The 19,019-nt window shown below is 38.7% G+C and overlaps 1 long non-coding RNA gene across 20 annotated transcripts in view; it reads right to left on the bottom strand.

Moving 5' to 3' along the window:
* Window positions 1–12,062: 12,062 nt before the first annotated feature.
* LOC101721007 (uncharacterized) overlaps window positions 12,063–19,019 on the bottom strand; it is a 46,338-nt gene continuing 39,381 nt past the window's right edge. For all 20 annotated transcript variants that reach the window (XR_015446157.1, XR_015446160.1, XR_015446144.1 and 17 more), the window contains 3 exons: window positions 17,251–17,428; window positions 13,574–13,709; window positions 12,063–12,411 (listed from right to left, as the gene is read on the bottom strand). This is a non-coding gene — a long non-coding RNA (uncharacterized LOC101721007). The remainder of the gene's footprint in view (window positions 12,412–13,573; window positions 13,710–17,250; window positions 17,429–19,019) is intronic.

The raw sequence follows: 19,019 nt of genomic DNA, 5'->3' as shown, positions 1-19,019 counted from the left end.
GATCACAACACCAGTGATGAAGAGGTACCAGGATTTCACTATTTTAAAAAGTGAACTTACACAAAAAGTAAAATACACAGGGGATCAACTCTTTAAACAAGCAAATGGTGAAATCTAATTTCCATGACTCAAATAAGAGTTCTTTACATTTTAATTTATATTTAAACTGTAATAAAATGCATATAACAATATGTAACCATCATAAACATTATTAAGAGTATGGTTCAAGGATATCCAGCACATTTACATTATTGTGTAGCCATCACTTCCATCCACATCCAGAACACTTTACTCAGAGCAAAACTGAAATTCTGAACCCATTAAACCATAACACCCACCTTCACCTTACCCTAGCTCCTGACAACCATCATTCTACTTTCTATAAGATTCCTTGGAAAATATAATGTTAAGTGAAATAAATCAGAAACACAAGTTTGAATACCATATGATATCTTTCATTTGAGTAAGGTGAAGTTGTAATAAAGGACTGATAGAAGGAAACAAGACAGAGCTTTGGCAAATGGGAAGGAGTCCAAGAGATCAAAGGCAGGCGGTGGTGGTGGGGGACTAAAAGATGTGTCATGTATCTGTACCAAATATCCACACTGAGGGCAAACTTTGTAAATACCCACACTGACTGTAAACATTAACAAAAATAATAACAATAATAATGAAAATGAGGAAAGACAATAGAGGGAGGGAGGTGGGTGAGAAGGGGAATAAAAAAGAATCAAGATGTGTTATGTCCATGTACCTACTCCCTAAAATGTATGCAAACTTCATGTACTACAAACATGTCCTAGTAAAATAAAATTTCAAAAAAGAATAAGTCAGCAAAAAAGTTCCTTAATTCCATATGCCATTAGCTTACACTTTGGAAATTTCCAACTTTTTAAATTCTACACCCACAACATGAGGGGAATTCAGGACCCAGTGCACCACACAGATGGGAGTAGTGTCTATAGTCCATGCAGGCTGCATAAGAATTCTTCAGAGAAGTCCATGGTCGGCAAGAAGGGCTGTGTGCACTTTCAAGGACCCCAACAAAACTCATCACATTTAACCATAGTGTGAAACAACCTGATGACAAGTAACAAGTGTGCCTGAAATTTACTCAGTTATGGAGGCTATGGCAAACTGAGTCAGATTTGACCTACAGTGCTCTTGCCAGGGTTGCAGGAAGAAGAAGGAGGTACAGAGCATACACTGGGACTGGGGGAAGGAAACATTAAAGAGAATGGTGGCAGGGGTGCTCAGGAGCAAGTCAGCAAGTGACTAGATTATCAGGCCAGAAGAGGTAGGTGGAGTGGGAACCCATAGAAGGAAAGGGGGAAGAAGTGGAAGAGGGAGAAGAGGGGACTACCCACTTCTTACAGTGCCAACACTCACCTCCTGCACAGGCTGGTGACCAGCTCCACAGAGTGCCCTGAGCAGGCAGATTGGGAGGGAGGTCAGGCCTCTCCCTCTGCTGCACACACCTGTCTTACCCAGGGCCAGAGCCACCTCCTTGGGTCCTGGTAGGTGCTGCTGATCAAGGTGGAACACTCAGCCCAACCTAACCTTGCTGAGCTGGACCACCCTGAGCCCACTGAGGCAGAGCCCAAAGGTGGGGACTGAGCACCATGAGCCTGTGGGGGAGCGGAAGAGGCCTTTTACACAGAGAAATATTCCAGGTGCTGGAGTTGCCCTGGAGCACTGAGGCATGCAGCAGTCAGTGGTTGAGGCAGAGTGGGGAAGCCTTCTTGGGGTGGATTTATGCCCAGAACTATCTCTGACAGACACTGCAAAGTTTTTGGCCCTGGAAGGAACATGAACCATTGACGATCATTTCTCCTCTGCTGTTTCAGGTGCCGGTCTAAGCTCAAGTCCCACCTGCAGAGCTTGTGCCAGCTCCACCTCCAGTGCCCTCAGCAGCTCCAAGACCAAAGGGAGAAATAGCCAGGAACCCCATCTTCATGAGCTCCAGAGCTGGGGCTGTGGTTGGCTGCTGCTGGCTCCATAGCAGGTATCAGCTCCTGAAATCCACCTGGGGCCAGGTCCTGTCAAACACTTGCCCTTCCCTCCCTTCTCCTTGTGTTTCTTTCCAATCTCCTTTTCACCCTTACGCCTATAATCCTTTTAAATATTATGGCACAAGTTCATTTTAAATAAAAAGTAAGGTTTCATTTGTTTTAACATGATTGTTTCAGTGGTATTAAGCACATTTGTACAACCTTCACCTCTGCCCAATTCCAGAACATTTTCCACAGTTTTGTATCCTACAACTCAGTAGCATCTGCTGTTGAACACTGGATAGTGTCCAACTTTTCACACCCATGACAGGGCCGATGGAACATCTGCATCCATAAATCTCACTGTTTAAGGTGGATCACTATATATGGAATTTCCAGGATATCTGGTGCTCCTGAAAGCTGTTGGAAGTCAGGGTATGAAACCTGAAATTAGAGGACAGCTTCAAACCACCTCAGGTTCCTCCAGCAGTGACCACTACTCCCAACACTGAGCCTTAAAATAGTATGCAAATGAACAAAGGTACTCACAGAAAATTTATTTTGTAGGGTTGCATATATTTGAAATCTCTCTAGCTGGGCACAGTGGTGCACGCCTGTAATCCTAGTACTCAGGAGGCTGAGACAGGAGGATTGCTGCAAGTTCAAGGCCAGACTGGGGTACATAGTGAGTTCAAAGCCAGACTGAACTCCATAGCAAGACCCTGTCTCAAAAATAAATAAATAAATAAGAAAAGAAAAAAGAAAAAGAAATCTCTAGAATACATCAATAGCAATATACAGAAAAAGATGAGTGCTTACTAAGCTAGGAATTTCAGATTGGTAACAAACGGGAAGTGACTCCCAATGGGTACAGGGTACGTCCTTTGGTGATACTGACCCACGCTGAATCACAAGGAAATAGAACACATGGACAGATCAATAAAGAATAAAGACATTCAGTAGTGCTGTCTCCTGCTTCGCAAGCACAATGTCCCAAGTTCGATCCCCAGTACAAAAAAAAGAAGAATAAAGACATTGAGTCAATAATCAAAACTGCTCAAAAAGTAAAAACAGGACAAGATGGATTCCCAGTGAATTCTATCAAATATTTAATAAAGAATAATCACCAATCCTTCTTCGGCTCTTCCAGAAAATTAAAAAGAAGGATCTACTTCCAAACTCATTTTAGGAAGACAAAAATCATCATGATCCCAGAGCCAGACAAAAGAAAGGGAGGGAGGGAAAGATGGAGAGAGGGAATTGGGGAGGAAGGAAGATGGACTTAGAGTCCAATATCCCTGGTAAACTTAGACAGAAAAACGCTCAGAGAAGTACTAGTGAACCAAGTACAATGGCACATTCAAAGGACTAAACACCACAATCGAGACTAATCTCAGAGTTGCAAGAATGCTTTAATGTCCACAAATGATTCAATGTGATAAACCACATTCACAGAATGAAGGAAAAACTCCATACTATCTCAGTAGATTTGGGAGAAAACATTTGAAAAACCTCAACATCCTTTCATGATAAAATTATCCAAACTCTAGATATAGAAAGAAGGGACCTCAACAGGGTAAAGATCATGGACAACAAGCCCACAACATCATGCTCCATGGGTGAAAAGCTGAAATCTTTTCCTCTAAAGTCAGGAACAAGACTAGGAGGCCCACATTGCAACTTCTATTCCATACAGCACTGGAAGTCCTACCTAGAGGAATTAGTCATGAGAAAGAAATCAAAGGCATCCAAATCAGAAAGGAAGCAGTAAAAGTTGTCTCTGTGTCCAGGTGACATGGTCTTACATATAGAACACCCTAAAGACTCTACTAAAACATTCTTAGAACTGGGCTGGGGATTTAGCTCAGTGGCACCATGCCTGCCTAGCAAGTGCAAGGTCCTGAGTTTGATCCCCAGTACCAAAAAAAAAAAAAGTTAGACCTAATTAACAAATTCAGTCAAGTTGCAGGAGAGAAAAATCCACATTTCAAAGTCAATTGCTTCTTTATACAATTAAACTATACAAAAAATGAAGACTATAAATAAATTTGTAATAGCACCTCCAACAATAAAGTATTCAGGAATGAACAATCAAATGTTTTTAACTAAAGCAAATTTATCTGTGCCATGAAATGAATGAAAGACGCAAATAGAAGGAGAGATGCACCATGACATTGGATTAGAAGAATTAATATTGGTAAAATGTCCATGCTATTTAAAGCAACCAGCAAAATCAATGGCATTCCTATTAAAATATCAATGACACTTTCCTAGAAATAGAAAAAAAATCCTAAAATCCATATGGGACCTCAAAAGACTACCAATAGCTTCCTGTCTTCTGAAAGAAAAGTAAAGCTAGAGGCATCATTGAACCTGATTTCAAAGTATATCATACAGTGAAAGCAATCAAAATAGTATACTGCAACATGAGACACTCAAAACAGATTAGAGATACCATAGAAATAGGAACAGATCAGGGAGTCCAGATAGAAACCAATGCGTATGTAGTTAATGAGATCTTGTCAAAGTCACCAAAATGCACACTAGGAAAATGACAGTCTCTTCGGTGTGTGCTGCAGGGACAACTATCTACATGCAAACAAAAGCAATTGGACCTTTTTCTTATTCCACACACTAAAGTCAACTAAAATGGATTAAAGGCTTAAGCATAAGAACTGAAAGGGAAATAACTTTAAAATAATAGGAATGAGGGAGATTAGGTAGAAAATTCCTTGACACTGGATATGACTCCAAAAGCACATACAAAACTAAATTAAATTAAATTAAAACAAATAAGTGATATTCCACAAAACTGAAGAGTTTCTGCACATCAAGACAAATAGTCAACAACCCTGGTATTATGATGTATGCCTGGCATGGTGACCTGCTATCTCAGCACTCTGGGAAGCTAAGGCAGGAACATCACAGTGTCACACCCAGCCTGGGCAACTTCGTGAATTATGTAGACGCTGTCTCCAAATAAAAAGGGCTGGGGATATTGCAGTGTAAAGGCCCTGAGTTCAACACCCTATACCATACTACATAGACACACACACAACAACAACAACAACAACAACAACAAACATAAAGTTAACAAAATAAAAAGGTAGAATGTTTGCGATACATTTATCTCCTAGGAGTCTAAGATGAAAAATAAGAAAGGAACTAATACAACTTAATAATCAAAAGAAAAATACACCAACTTTAAAAATTGTTAAAGGACCTAAAAAGAAAATTTTCCCAAAGAACTGCAAGTGGCCAGCAGGCAAGTATTTGCCTGTTTTGATACTATAATGATGTACCTCAGGCTGGTAACTTTACAAAGGAAAGAGCTTCATTCAGCTCAGAGTCCTAAAAGTTCTTGAGAATGGGGCTAGCATTGGCTTGGCTCTGGTGAGGACATGTCACAATGGCAGAAGCACGTGTGAGAGAGAAAGATCACAAGACAGGAAGCTAAAGAGGGGGGTCCCAGCCAAATCTCCTAAACATGAACCATTGGGGGAATGCTCTATAACCATATACAAATCACAACAAGGTAGATGAAAAAGTGCTCAGCATCACTGTCATTCAGAAAATGTAAGTCAAATCACAATGAGATACCACCTTGTAGCTGTTAGGATGATGATTCTCAAAAAGTCAAGTGATAACAAGTGTTGGCAAGGGTTGGAGAAAATGGACTTTATACTGTTAGTAGGGATATAAGTTTGGACAGCCTCTATGGAAATCAGGATGATCTTTCTTTTTCTTTCTTTCTTTCTGTCTTGGTTTTTTTTTTGTATTAAATGTTTTTATTGGTACATTGTAGGTACACAACACAATTTCTCATCCGGAACTGTACCTTTACAAAATGCATCTTGGTTCTTATTTTGTCCCCATTCCTAGCCCTCCCTTCAGGGCCTCCACCCTTCCCTATTTACAAAGACTTTATTTCCATTTTGTCCCTTTCTTATCATTTTTCCTTTCCCTTCTTTCCTTTCCCCTGACCCTCCCACTACCCCTACCCCTTTGCACCTTTTCTTCCTATTTTACATTATCAATTATTCATTCTAATCATTGGTACATTTTGAGTATACAATATAATGACATTCATCATTGGAAAATTGCACCTTTACATAGTCTCTCTTGGTTCTTATTTTTCACCCTTGCCCAGCCCTCCCTTCAACCCTTCCAGTCCTCCCTATTTACAAAGATTTTGTTCCTATTTTTCCATTTTCTCATATTAATCCCATTCCCCTCTATTCTTTCCCCTAGCCCACCCACTTCCCCATTGCCCCTTTTCTTCCTATTTCACATTACCTATTATACATTTAGTCCTTATTTACACTTTCAGTTTCTCACACCAGAGAAACTATTCGGTATTTACACATGTATGTCCTATTTATTTCACTTAAGAGTATCGCCTCAATGTGCATCCACTTAGCTATAAATGTCTCTAATTTCTTTTTTTATGGCTGAGTAGTACTCCATTTTATTAAAAACCCACATTTTCTTGATCCAGTCTCCAGTTCATGGGCATTTGGGTTGTTTCCAAGTTTTAGCTATTATAAATTGTGCTGCTATGAACATGGCTGCACATATATCACTGTGGTATGATCCTTTTAATTGTTTGGGGAAGATCACCAGCAGTGGATTAGCAGGGCCAAATGGGACTTCCAGTCCTAGCTCCTTGAGTTATCTCCATACTGATTTCCACAGTGCTTGCACCATTCTACACTCCCACCAGCAGTGGAGCAGTGTTCCTCTTTCTCCACAGCTCCGCCAGCATTAGTTATTGGTTGATTTCATGATAACAGCCATTCTTTCTGGAGTGAAGTGGAATCTCAGCGTTGTTTTCATTTGCACCTCTCGAATGACCAGTGATGTTGAACATTTTTTCATGTATTTATTTGCTATTTCTACTTCTTTGAGAAATGTCTGTTCATTTCAGATGCCGATTTTTGGATTGACTCTTTAAATTTGGGAGGTCTGATCTTTTTAAATTCTTTATAGATTAGAGATAGTAGGCCATTGTCTGAGGAAGAGCAGGTGAAGATTTTTGCCCACCTGTGGCATTGTGGATGGTCTCTTCACACTGCTGGTGGTTTCTCTTGCTGTGCAGAAGCCTTTTAATAAGAAGAGATCCCATTTGTTGATTGTGCTAGTTCACGGGCAACTGAGGTTTTGTTCATAAAATCTTTTCCTACACCGATGTCTTCAAGTGTTCCACCTAACCTCTGTTCCAACTGGTTCAGAGTTTCTATTTCAATAATTACATCTTTAATTCATTTTGATTTTAGATTAGTTCATGGTGAGAGATATAGGTCTAGTTTGAATCTTTGGCAAGTTGAAGCCCAATTTTTCCAGCACCATTTATTAAAGAGGCTATCTTTCCTCCAGTGAGGGTGTTTGGCTCCTTTGATGAAGATGAGATGGCTGAGTGTGTCTGGTGTTGTTTCTGCATCTTCTAATCTCTTCCACTGGTCCTCAGGTCTGTTTCTTTGCCAGGACCATGCTGTTTTTATCACAGTAGCTTCATAGTATAGTTGCAGATTGGGGATTGTGATACCCCCAGCCATGTCTCTGTTACCTAGAATTGCTTTTGCTATTCTGGGTCTCTTCTTGCTCCAAATGAATTTTTGGATTGTTTTCTTGAGGTCTATGAAGTGTGTTGCTGGGATCTCAATTGGAATTGCATTAAATCTATATAGCAGCTTTGGAAGTATGGCCATTTTCACTATATTAATCCTTCCTACCCATGAGCAGGGGATATCTGTCTATTTTCTGATATCATCTTCAATCTCTCTTTTCAGAATGCCATACTTTTCAGAGAAGAGGTCTTTGATTTCTTTCGTTAGGATGATTCCTAGGTATTTCAGTTTTTTGGATGCTATTGTGAAAGGAATTATTTGCCCTATTTCTCTCTCAGTGAGTCTGTCATTCGTGTAGAGGAAAGCTATTGATTTTTATGTGTTGATCTTGTAACCAGCTGCTTGACTGAATTTGCTTATCAAGTCTCGAAGACTTTTGGTGGAGTTCTTGGGGTCTTCTATATAAAGTATCCTGTCATCTGCAAATAATGACAATTTGACTTCTTCATTACCTATCTTTATTCCATTTCTTTCTCTTGTCTAATTGCTGTGGCTGTTTCCAGAACTATATTGAACAAGAGTGGTGATAGTGGGCATCCTTGTCGTGTTCCTGATTTTAGTGTGAAGGATTTCTGTTTTTGACCATTTAGTATGACATTGGCTGTTGGTTTTTCATAGATGGCTTCTATAAGTTTGAGGTAGAGACCATCTATTCCAATTTTTTGTAGGGTTTTTACCATAAATGTGTGTTGTCAAATGCTTTTTCTGGGTCTATGGAGAGAATCATATGGTTTTTGTCCTTGGCTCTATTGATATAGTGTATTACATTGATTGATTTTCATATATTGAATCATCCCTGCATCCCTGGGATGAATCCCACTTGATCAGGGTGTATGATCTTCTTGATGATCTTCTGCATTCTGTTTGCCATTATCTTATTAAGGATTTTTGCATCTATGTTCATTAGTGGGATTGGCCTATAGTTCTCTTTTTCAGTTGGGTCTTTCCCTCCTTTGGGGATCAAGGTGATGCTTGCTTCCAGGAATGAATTTGGGAGTAATGCTTCCCTTTCAATTTCACTGAAGAATTTAAACAGCAGTGGCAGTAGTTTCTCTCTAAATGTCTTGTAGAATTCAGCAGTGAAGCCATCAGGGCCCGGGCTTTTCTTAGTTGATAAGTTTCTAATTACATTTTCAATTTCATTGGTTGCTATTGAGTCGTTCCAAATTTTTAGGTCTTCATTCAACTTTGGTAATTCATATGTACCTAGGAATCTGTCCATTTCTTCTGTGTTGTCCATCTTATTGGCATATAGGTTCTGGAAGTAGGTATGGATGATGCTCTGGATTTCTGCTGGGTCTGTTGTAATTTCACCCTTTTCATTCCTAATTGCATGGATTTGAGCCTTTTCTTTCCTTTTTCTGACAAGGTTGGCTAAAGGTTTGTCAATTTTGTTGATTCTTTTGAAGAACCAACTCTTGGCTTCATTAATGTTTTTGTATCATTCTCTTAGTCTCCATTGCATTGATTTCTGCTCTGATCTTTATAATTTTCTCCCTTGTATGATCTTTGGGGTTGTCCTGCTCTTCTTTTTCTTGAAGCTTGAGGTTCAGCATCAGGTTGATTAATTGGGCTGTTTCTATTTTCTTAATATGCATATTCACCGCTATGAATTTCCCTGGTAAGACTGCTTTCATTGTGTCCCATAGATTCTGATATGTTGTATTGTCATTGTCATTTAATTGAAGGAACTGTTTGATTTCTTCTTTAATTTCCTCTGTGACCCATTGGTTATTCAGAAGTGTGTTGTTCAATTTGCACATCTTTATGAAATTTTTTGAGTTTCTTTTGCTATGGATCTCCAATTTCATAGCACTATGGTCTGATAATATACAGGGGATAACTTCAATTCCTTTGCACTTACTTAAACATGTTTTACGGGTGAGTATGTGGTCTATTTTGGAAGATGACCCATGTACAGCTGAGAAGAATGTGTATTCTGATTTTGTGGGGTGGAAGACTCTGCAAACATCTGTTAAGTTCATTTGTTCAAGAGTTTGATTGAGTTCTAGTATTTCATTACTTATTTTTAGTCTAGTTGACCTATCTATTTGTGACAGTGGGGTGTTGAGGTCCCCCGCTACAATTGTATTAGTGCATTATGACTTTTCATGTCTGTTAATATTTGTTTTATATAGTTGGGTGCACTAGTGTTTGGTGCATAGATATTTATGATTGTCATCTCTTCCTCTTGGATTCTTCCCTTTACAAGGATGTAGTGTCCTTCTTCATCTCTCTTAATCAGTGTCGTTTTGAAATCTATTTGATATGCAAAGAGGATCACTACTCCTGCTCTTTTTTCGGTTCCTGTTCCATGGAGTATTGTTTTTCACCCTTTAACTTTCAGTCTATGAGTTTCCTTTTGAATTAAGTGTGTTTCTTGTATGCAGCATATTGTTGGATTTTGCTTCTTGACCCATTCTGCCAGTCTATTTCTTTTGATTGGTGAATTGAGACCATTAACATTGATGGTTATAACTGAAACCTATTGACTTGTCATTGCCATGACATTTTCTTTATGTTGGGTTCTCCCCCTTTACATTTAATTTCTTGTCACGCCAGATGGGTTCATTCTGCTTTGCTTCCTGGGGTTGTGATCCTCTATGTCTTTTCCTAGAATATTGTGTAAAATTCTTTGGAGTGTTGGTTTGGTATTCACGAAGTTCCTAAGGTGCTCTTTGTCATGAAAGTATCTTATTTCTCCATCCATTTTGAAAGATAGTTTGCAGGGTACATCAATCTGGGTTGGAGGCTGTTTTCTTTTAGGGCTTGGAATATGTCACTCCAAGCTCTTGTTGCCTTGATGGTTTGTGTTGAGAAGTCTGCTGTGATTCTGATGGGCTTTCCTTTGTATGTGATTTGTTTCTTTTCTCTGACTGCTTGGAGAACTTTGTTCTTCTGTTATGTTTCTGGAATCTTAACAGTTATATGCCTATGTGTAGATTTTTTTGATCGAGTCTACTTGGAATACTATATGCCTCACTTATCTGTATGTCAAGCTCTTTTCCCCTGCTTGGGAAGTTTTCTGCCATTTTTTCTGTGAAGAGATTTTTTATGTCATCTCTACTCTCTCCTGTTTCTTCATTGACTCCAATCAGTCTTATGTTATTCTTTTTTGCATCATCTAGCAGCTGCTGGATTGATTTCTCATGTTCTCTTATAATTTTGAATCAGTTTTTCTTTTCCTGGTCACTAATTGCAATCTTATCTTCTATATCTGAAATTCTGTCCTCACGTTGGCTCCTTCTGCTGTGTAGATTTTCAATGGAGTTTTTCATGGCCTGGAAATCTATTTGCATCTGTTTTATGGATTCCATTTGTTTCTTCTGTTGGGATTCCATCATGTTCCTGAGCTCCTCTCTAGATTTATTAATCATGTCTTGCACTATGGGCACAATTTCTCCTGTTATCTGAGAGAGTATTTCTGATTTCATTTTTTCCAGAGCCCCTTTTGTTGCCTGTTCAGTGGGTCCAGGTGGTTGAGTATCAGAGTGTTCCATCTCATTTCCCTTTGGAGTTGCTGTAGGTGATCTGGAAGTCTGGTTTTGAGACTTTTTTATGTATTTTCTCATTTTGAGTGGGGCAAGGGGCCGTTAGTGCCTGCATGGATTACCTCCTCTGAGCTGGGAGAGGTGGGACCAGGGCCGGGAGCAGCGGTAGGGATGGTGACCCAAAAGCCCTTTCCTGTGGGCTGGGAGCAGTGGGAGGGATGGTGGCCAGGAAGCCCGTTCCTCTGAACCAGGAGCAGTGGGATGGCAGCTCAGAAGCACCTACCTTTGGGCTAGGGGCAGTGGGAGGAATGGTGACAAGGAAGCCCCTTCCTCTGGATCAGGAGAAGTGGGATGTTGGCTCAGAAGCCCCATACTCTGGGCCAGGAGCAGCGGGACTCTGTACCTTGTTCTAGTGGTCTGGTGACCTCTGCGTCTTTGTAGTGTGGAACCAGGTTGCTGCCTGTCTGCAGCGGGGTGATTCGGCATGTTCTTTGTGACTCAGGACCTCGGTAGGGCATCTCAACAGAGATTATATATAAATTCTGGAATGGGTATATGTATATAATCAAGTAAAATATTTTAAACTAGTCCATTGTGCCTCCATTAGTTTTAAACTGCAAAATCCAATACACTGTTATTCTAATAAAGTAGTGCAATATGAAAAATTTTGGAAGATTAACTTGTCCATATTAGATCAAATGGAAGATTTCAAAATTTCCTCCAACAGGATCTTTTGCTTCTTCTTAAACTATTTCCTCCTGAGATGTTTGAAGATACATGCTCTGATTCAGACAAACTCATGCCAAATATCAAACTGCCTGGTGAGATGTAGAGTCTTCGCTTGTATACACCTCCGCAAACATGAAATTTTACACATTGCTCTGTGAACTGGGCAGAACGCCACTCGCTTTCTTTCATGTTTAATTATCTGTAAGAATAACTGTACTCATAAATCCAGTTCTAAGAGTACATTTATTGTACAGGTTCAACCTGGGAGCCAAGTGGAATACTTTTACTTCTGCTTCTACAAAGAAAAAAGGGAAAGGGGAGTGACTTCTTCAATAAGGCAGATTTTTTACAATGTAGCTTTTGGATTGTTGTCCTTCTTGAAATTGCTGCTTATTCTTTGGTAGTCACAAGTTAAGAAACTATAGTTTTCTGGGGATGGGTGACAGGACTGAGCAGTAATTCCAATTGTTTAACCACCTCATGCTCCCAGACAGGCCACAGGTGAGCTGGCTGCTCACACAGTCCCAGTGCTGCAGCAGAGTGCTGACCATCTTCTTTTAATACTAGATTTATCTAGAAATAGAGTAATAAAAAATTAAAGTCATAATAAAGACCATTTATGTTTTCAAAACCAAAGACAGAACTAAGGAGAAAAAAAATCACAAACTGTACTGACATCATCAGCTCTATACTATCTTTGCCCCAAAGATAACAGAATGTGAATACCTTTTCCTCTTTCTGGCTGGTAGCAGATTCCATATGATTGCTAGTAAGTGCTAAACCGATCAGCATGTCACATAGAGAACATTTAGATTTTAACAGTTAGCTTAGCTTGCTTACAAAAGTATAAATAATTTTACAATAGTCATCCTCCTGTGGCTATACTAAATCTGGCATGACTAGGTACACCCTAAGACATCCACCACCTGTTCCTCCTCAAAAACAAGATTACTGGGCTTGTATTTGATAAATAGTAATACCATCCTGGTAGGCTATCAGTCTCCACTTGCTGTCTACACCAAATCTGCAGTACATAGGATCTTTACAGGAGTTTTTAGGAACTAAGCCCAGAAGAGGGCTTAGTTATATTTAATGATTAAAAACAATGTTCTCTTACATTTACCAGCACATATTTGCCAACAGAATAATGTGTAGAAATCTGAAGCCTAATGACAAAAGCTATCCATGTTTCATATTCATTTCTAATCCTTACAACTCTGCAAAGTAGGCACCTTTATCCCCTGTCTTACAGAAGAAACTAAGACCACATAAAGGTTAAGTAATTTGCTAAAGTTGGGAAAGCCAACACCGGCAATATGATTCCAAACTCTAAACTTTTTCTACTACACCTGTAGGAGACAACTAAATTGGAGTCAATAAACACCACTTATCCTCAAAGGATATGAGCCAAGATGCCCAATGGATGCCTGAAACCATGGATTATAACAATATCTATAAGTACTGCATCACCAAGACAGTAACTCTGATAACTGAGATGGCTGTTAAGTTGGCAGGTGGCATATATAGCATGGACACTCGAGACAAAGATGGGGCACAGCAGGATAGCTCAAGATTTCATCATGCTACTGATCAGAGCAGAACAAAATTTCAAAATTATGGACTGCTTCTGGAGATTTTCATTTAATATTTTTAGACACTGGCTGATGTTGGGTAACTGAAAATTCCAGAAAATAAACACACAGATAAGGAGAAATTACTGTATACTTCAGCTTACATTTATGTACATTTTCAGTATCTGCAGGATCCTGTAAAATCTTAGTAAGGCCTTCCAAAAGAAGGGCTGCCTTAAGGTAGTGATAAACAATATCTTCTGTCTGTTGAAACATCTTATCCAGGGCAGCAGACTGAACCTGGAAACAGTCAAAAAGAACGAGAAGATTCTCAACTTTTCCAAGAAAAGGGAAGTTTATTGGGCCAATACAGCCTTAAACAGATTTAAAATTAATACATTTTAATGAAATGATATAGTTTGCTAAACTACATAAAACTTGAAAGATTCTTCAGGATGAGCCAAAATAAAGGACCAGCTTTTTTTTTTTTTTTTTTTTTTGGTACCGGAGATTGAACTCAGGACCTTGCGCTTGCGCGGCAGGCGGTGGAACCACTGAGCTAAATCCCCAGCCCAAGGACCAGCTTTTTAACAAAAGATCTACATTTAAACCCAGCCTTCTGTTATGCAGGGTCATGATTTAAAATTTACACCAGAACCCTTCTAAACTGACTCTTCTATGACTTCATTAAAAGTTTATTTTAAACATATGCTTTCACACTAGGGTATCGTGGGATTTCATTAAAGTACACTTTGTTACAATATTATGGTTAAATTATGTTAAAAGTCATCTGTTAGCTTATTTTTCCAGTCAAAGAATTTTCAGGTATAGTCTTCATTTGTGAATTCAGAGATACTGAGTACCTACCAATGTGAGGCACTGAACATACCCCAAAAGAGTGCTCACAATCTAAAGGGAATCTCAAGGGACATCATGCAATTCTAATTCTAAGGGGAACATGTTATATGGGAGGAAGCACTGGATGGTATGGATCACACAGGCCATGCATCTAACCCCAACTATGGAAGGAGGAGATTAAGGAAAGCCTCTAGGAGCTGATGTTTAGCCTGAGTAATAAAAAAGGAGCATGAGGGTCGAGATTTACCTCAGTGGATCCACTGCCTGCCTCTGCAAGCACAAGGTCCCAAGTTCGATGCCCAGTACTGAAGAAACAACAACAACAACAAAAACCCAAAAAGAACCTCCAAACAAGCAAAAAAAAAAAAAGGAGCCATAGCCAAGTGATGGGAAAGGTAAAGAGAGGCTTTCCAAAAAGAGAGGACAGCTGTAGTATTTATAGGTTTTCCCAACAGCATTCTGATTTTAATCATTAAATGCCAGAACTCTCAGGAATTCAGCATCTTAATTTACTTGTTAGCATGTGTCCTATTTCCTTTACAAAAATAAATTCACTTATGATAAAGTACTAAAATGTATACAGAAAATTAGAGCCATGAAACAGAAAATGGTAAATGTAACTATTAATACCTCTGAGCTTGCTAACTAGACACAGCATAAAGAACCCACTGAAATTACAAGGCTACTACTATCAGAAAGGAAAGAAGCAATATAATTTCTGATTAGAAGACATTTTTTCCGGCACAGTTTTGTTTTGTTTTGTTTTGTGACCAGATCTTGCTATTAGTCCAGGCTGGTCTTGAATTCACTATGTAAACAGGCTAGCCTCAACTCTACAACAATCCTCCTGCTTCAGCCTCCAGAGTACTGGGATTACAGGCTTCTGCCCCTGTATTCTGCCCCTGGCCTGGCACAATATTCTTAGGCAGTCTTTAATCAGAATGATACAATGTATATTATTCCTTTCAATGGTTTAGAATCATGTAATGTATATTATTCTGGTCAGTTTATATTGCAAAGTTATTTTCATAAGACTGTTTTAATGGCATTCAAAAGAAGGACAAGAGTGTAATGTCAGTACAACTCAGAGTAAATAAATGGAAACGTATTACATTAATGTGGTAAAAATAACATCTCAATAAATAAAATTTTCCCTACTTACTTCACAGCTCCTATTTTTACCTATAATTCAGAGCACAATTTTCCCCCAGTAGAGACAGAAAATAGATTATTTCCAATGTTACAACAACCAGACAATTAGAAAAGCAGATTTTCCTTGGTGTCCGTACTTCAATAGTAAGTGGAACATTGGAGAACTTGCAGATTGATTAACAAAGAAGTATTTTTTCTTTTATTAAGCAAAAATTGCTGGGGATTTAGCTCAATGGTTCCACCACCTGCCTCACAAGTACAAGGATCCGAGATCAATCCCCAGTACCAAAAAAAAAGAAAAGATTAAGCTATTAAGCAAAAATTAGTTAATTGGTTGGTTGGTTGATTCATGTACACATGCAATGCTAGGGATCAAACCCAAGGCCTCATACAGGCTAGGCAAGTACTCCACTACTGAGTTATACCTCCAGTCCCCCACATTTCTTAAAACAGTTGAAAACACATAAGCAGAGCCAGCCAATACTTTTAGATGCAAACTATAAAAAGATGAGCTAACACTAAATGTCAGCCAAGTTTAACAGGGGATATAATAAAATGTTTTATTAAGAGGAGTTTTAAGGCATACTGTACATTCTTTTAAAAGGACAGATAATGTCAAGCAGGTGTTCAAAAAACACTCTCAGAGATAAGCATTTTAGTGCTACAAGATATTAAACCTTAAAAATAGTTATCATCTCAGGGCTGGGGATTTAGCTCAGTGGTACCACACCTGTCTTGCAAGCGCAAGGTCCTAAATTCAATCCCCAGTACCAGGGGGGAGAAAAAATAAAATAGTTACTATTTCCACTACACAATTATAGATGAGTTTTTCTGCAGTTACACTGTTGATTTCATCAATAAATCTGTCAGAGAAGCGATTCAACTTTTCTGTAAGTTTCTTGCAGAATTTATATCGCTCATTCAGATTTTTCACAAGTGGAAAAAGTTGAGATGGGAATTGATTTTCCCCAGAATAACAACACAATGACCCAAACTTTCCTGCTGATATAAGTGACACCACATGACCACTGAAGGAAAGTACTGGTAATCAGGTTCTATGATGTCTTTTTCAGTATGAAAAGACAGTCCTTCTGATTTCTTTCTGTACTGATAAATGGTGAAAAACCAACAAATAGCCATGTTTTCCCCTGTACAGAATAATGAACAACAGTTATTCCTCCACAAAAATTTTCTGTCTTGGGATGAGAAGGGGTGACTCCAGGGCCATGAAACCTCATGCTGCCATCTGCTTCCATACCTTGTTTCACAGCTGTCAACGGGCTCAGCTTCCCAGACTTGATCTAGGCTTTGGCGAGATGCAGGGAAGCTGCAAGCAGCTGTGCTGCTTTCATGTATAACACCAGCTGCTCCACCCTCTTGCACCAGGAAGACAGGAGCACAGTGTTCTTTTGAACCAACCCACCAGACTCTGCATACCACAGATCAGCCCACCATTCATATAGCCTTTCTAAGGGGATCTCCTATGTTTTTTAAAAAGCACAGATAACTCCTAAAGGGAGAACACATGGCTTGGAGAAAGATCTGTAAACTTTGAAAACAACAGAAACACTAAGATAAAAATCCACATCATCTCCTCCTCATCAAGTATCTTCAATGGTATAATTTACAGGAAAAACACAATGCTAGGGTTGCACAATAAACTCTCAGCTCATACAGTGACATCTTATATAATTACATAACTTCTAAAGAGATTCCATTGAAACTTTTAATGATGAGATGTGATCCTCAGTAAATAACAATACCTATGTCTAAGGCACAAGTTTACAGAAAACAGGAAGAATCTAGAAATAAACTACAAAGGGACACATACCCCAGTCTTTGCTCAGTTGGCTGATCTGATCTACAACCACACTCTCCTGAATCTGGTACAAGGACACGGCAGATATGCTCAACTCAGGATTTCCTCCCTGCATGGCTGTCAGGTCCAGCACACACCCGGTGAACATCAGCATCACGTTCAGGTGGCATAAAATGTCTGTGTGTTCTCTCTACAGCAAAGACAACATCATGTCTTACATGATATTAAAAATTTCTGCATATAGGGCTGGGGATTTAGCTCAGTGGTTTCACTGCCTGCTGCGTAAGAGCAAGGACCCGAGTTCAATCCCTGGTACCAAAAAAAAAAAAAGAATTTCTGTATATATTCTGTATGTAATATTTTTCCATACTTATGAATATCAGAATGGTCAAAGAAGACTGCCATTTTTAAATTCCAGAAAGCTGGTAAGAAAAAAAAAACACAAATGAACCCATGTGGTTGTGTGTATGTATTTATTTATATGTATCAGAGAGCCTACATAAGCAGGCTCCAAAGAGAGGAGGTCACTGTGCTTTCACCAGAGAAAAAAAATAATATGAACAATTAAATCAATACATGTGAGTCAAAGATCTCCCAGAATAAATGTCAAGATTGGAAAGATAATCTTCACAACAAATCACATTTTTTTTGTGTGTGAATAAGGTCTGGCTACCAGGTTGGCCTTGAACTCTTTGGGTCAAGTGATCCTCCTGATTCTTGAATAGCTGGGACTACAGGTGTGTGCCACCATGCCAAGCTCTTAAATCACAGTTAATAGTTTAGGGGATTCTACTGACATCATTTCAAAAGTGCTTTATTTTAGTTTCTGGTACTTTTTCAGTTAACAGTGATTTTTAATAGCAAAACTAATTTTCTATAACCTTTTCATTTATTTAAAAGAGGAGGGATTAATTCCCTTGATACAAACATTTGACAATGTATGCATGTATCAAAACATCGAAGAGAAATAGGTTTTTGAGATAAATAATAGCAGCTTCTATTTATTCTATTTACTGTTCTCCACAAATATACAATTATGGTTTGTCAAATAAAAATAAAATTTTATTAAAAAATAAAAATAAAAGAGGAAGCATAGGAAGACATAATGGCATTCTGAAGGACCATCACTTAAAAGTGGGTGTTCTAAAATTAGTCTTGAGATTTGCCTTTAGTTATAAGTATATTCTGAAATTTGAAATAAGACTAACAATTTCTCAGTCCTTTTATGGTTAAAAGATCAGACATGGTACTGCATGCCTATAATTCCAACACTCAACAGGCCAAGGTATCAAGACCCTGACTGAGTTCAAGGCCAGGCTGAGCAATATAGCAAGACTCTGTCTCAAAAAAGAAAAGAAAGAAAGAAAAAGAAAAAACATAGGAATTGTTTTGCTAGAAAGAGGAGAATAAATCACTCAGTTTTAGAAAGTCTCTCTGCTCTATGATGCACAACATCTGTATGCTCCAATACACTGAATACATGCTGGAATAGAATATATGTCTTATTTGACAGGAGACTGAAAAAAGTCAAGAATGAGTTTTGCAATTTTAGATTGGATTAGATGAATTTTAGGAACTGGTACTAAATTACTACAAAATGACTACCTGAATTTTGCATGCATAAAGTAGAAATGTTAGATCTCACATGGAGAATTTGTTCTTCTTTTGGCCTAGACAGCTCATCATTTTAATTGAAACCTCAGGCAAAGTTTAACATTCAAGAATCAGGGACTCAATGCATTACTCCACTCAGTGTTGTTCTTGGGTCAAGAGTAAGGAGC

Source organism: Heterocephalus glaber, unplaced genomic scaffold (assembly GCF_053883595.1).
Source record: "Heterocephalus glaber isolate CG9 unplaced genomic scaffold, H.glaber_assembly_v1.0 deba00001676, whole genome shotgun sequence".
Lineage (NCBI taxonomy): Eukaryota > Metazoa > Chordata > Mammalia > Rodentia > Bathyergidae > Heterocephalus > Heterocephalus glaber.
Note: the sequence above shows the minus strand (reverse complement) of the source record. Positions and strands in the feature narration are given on the sequence as shown.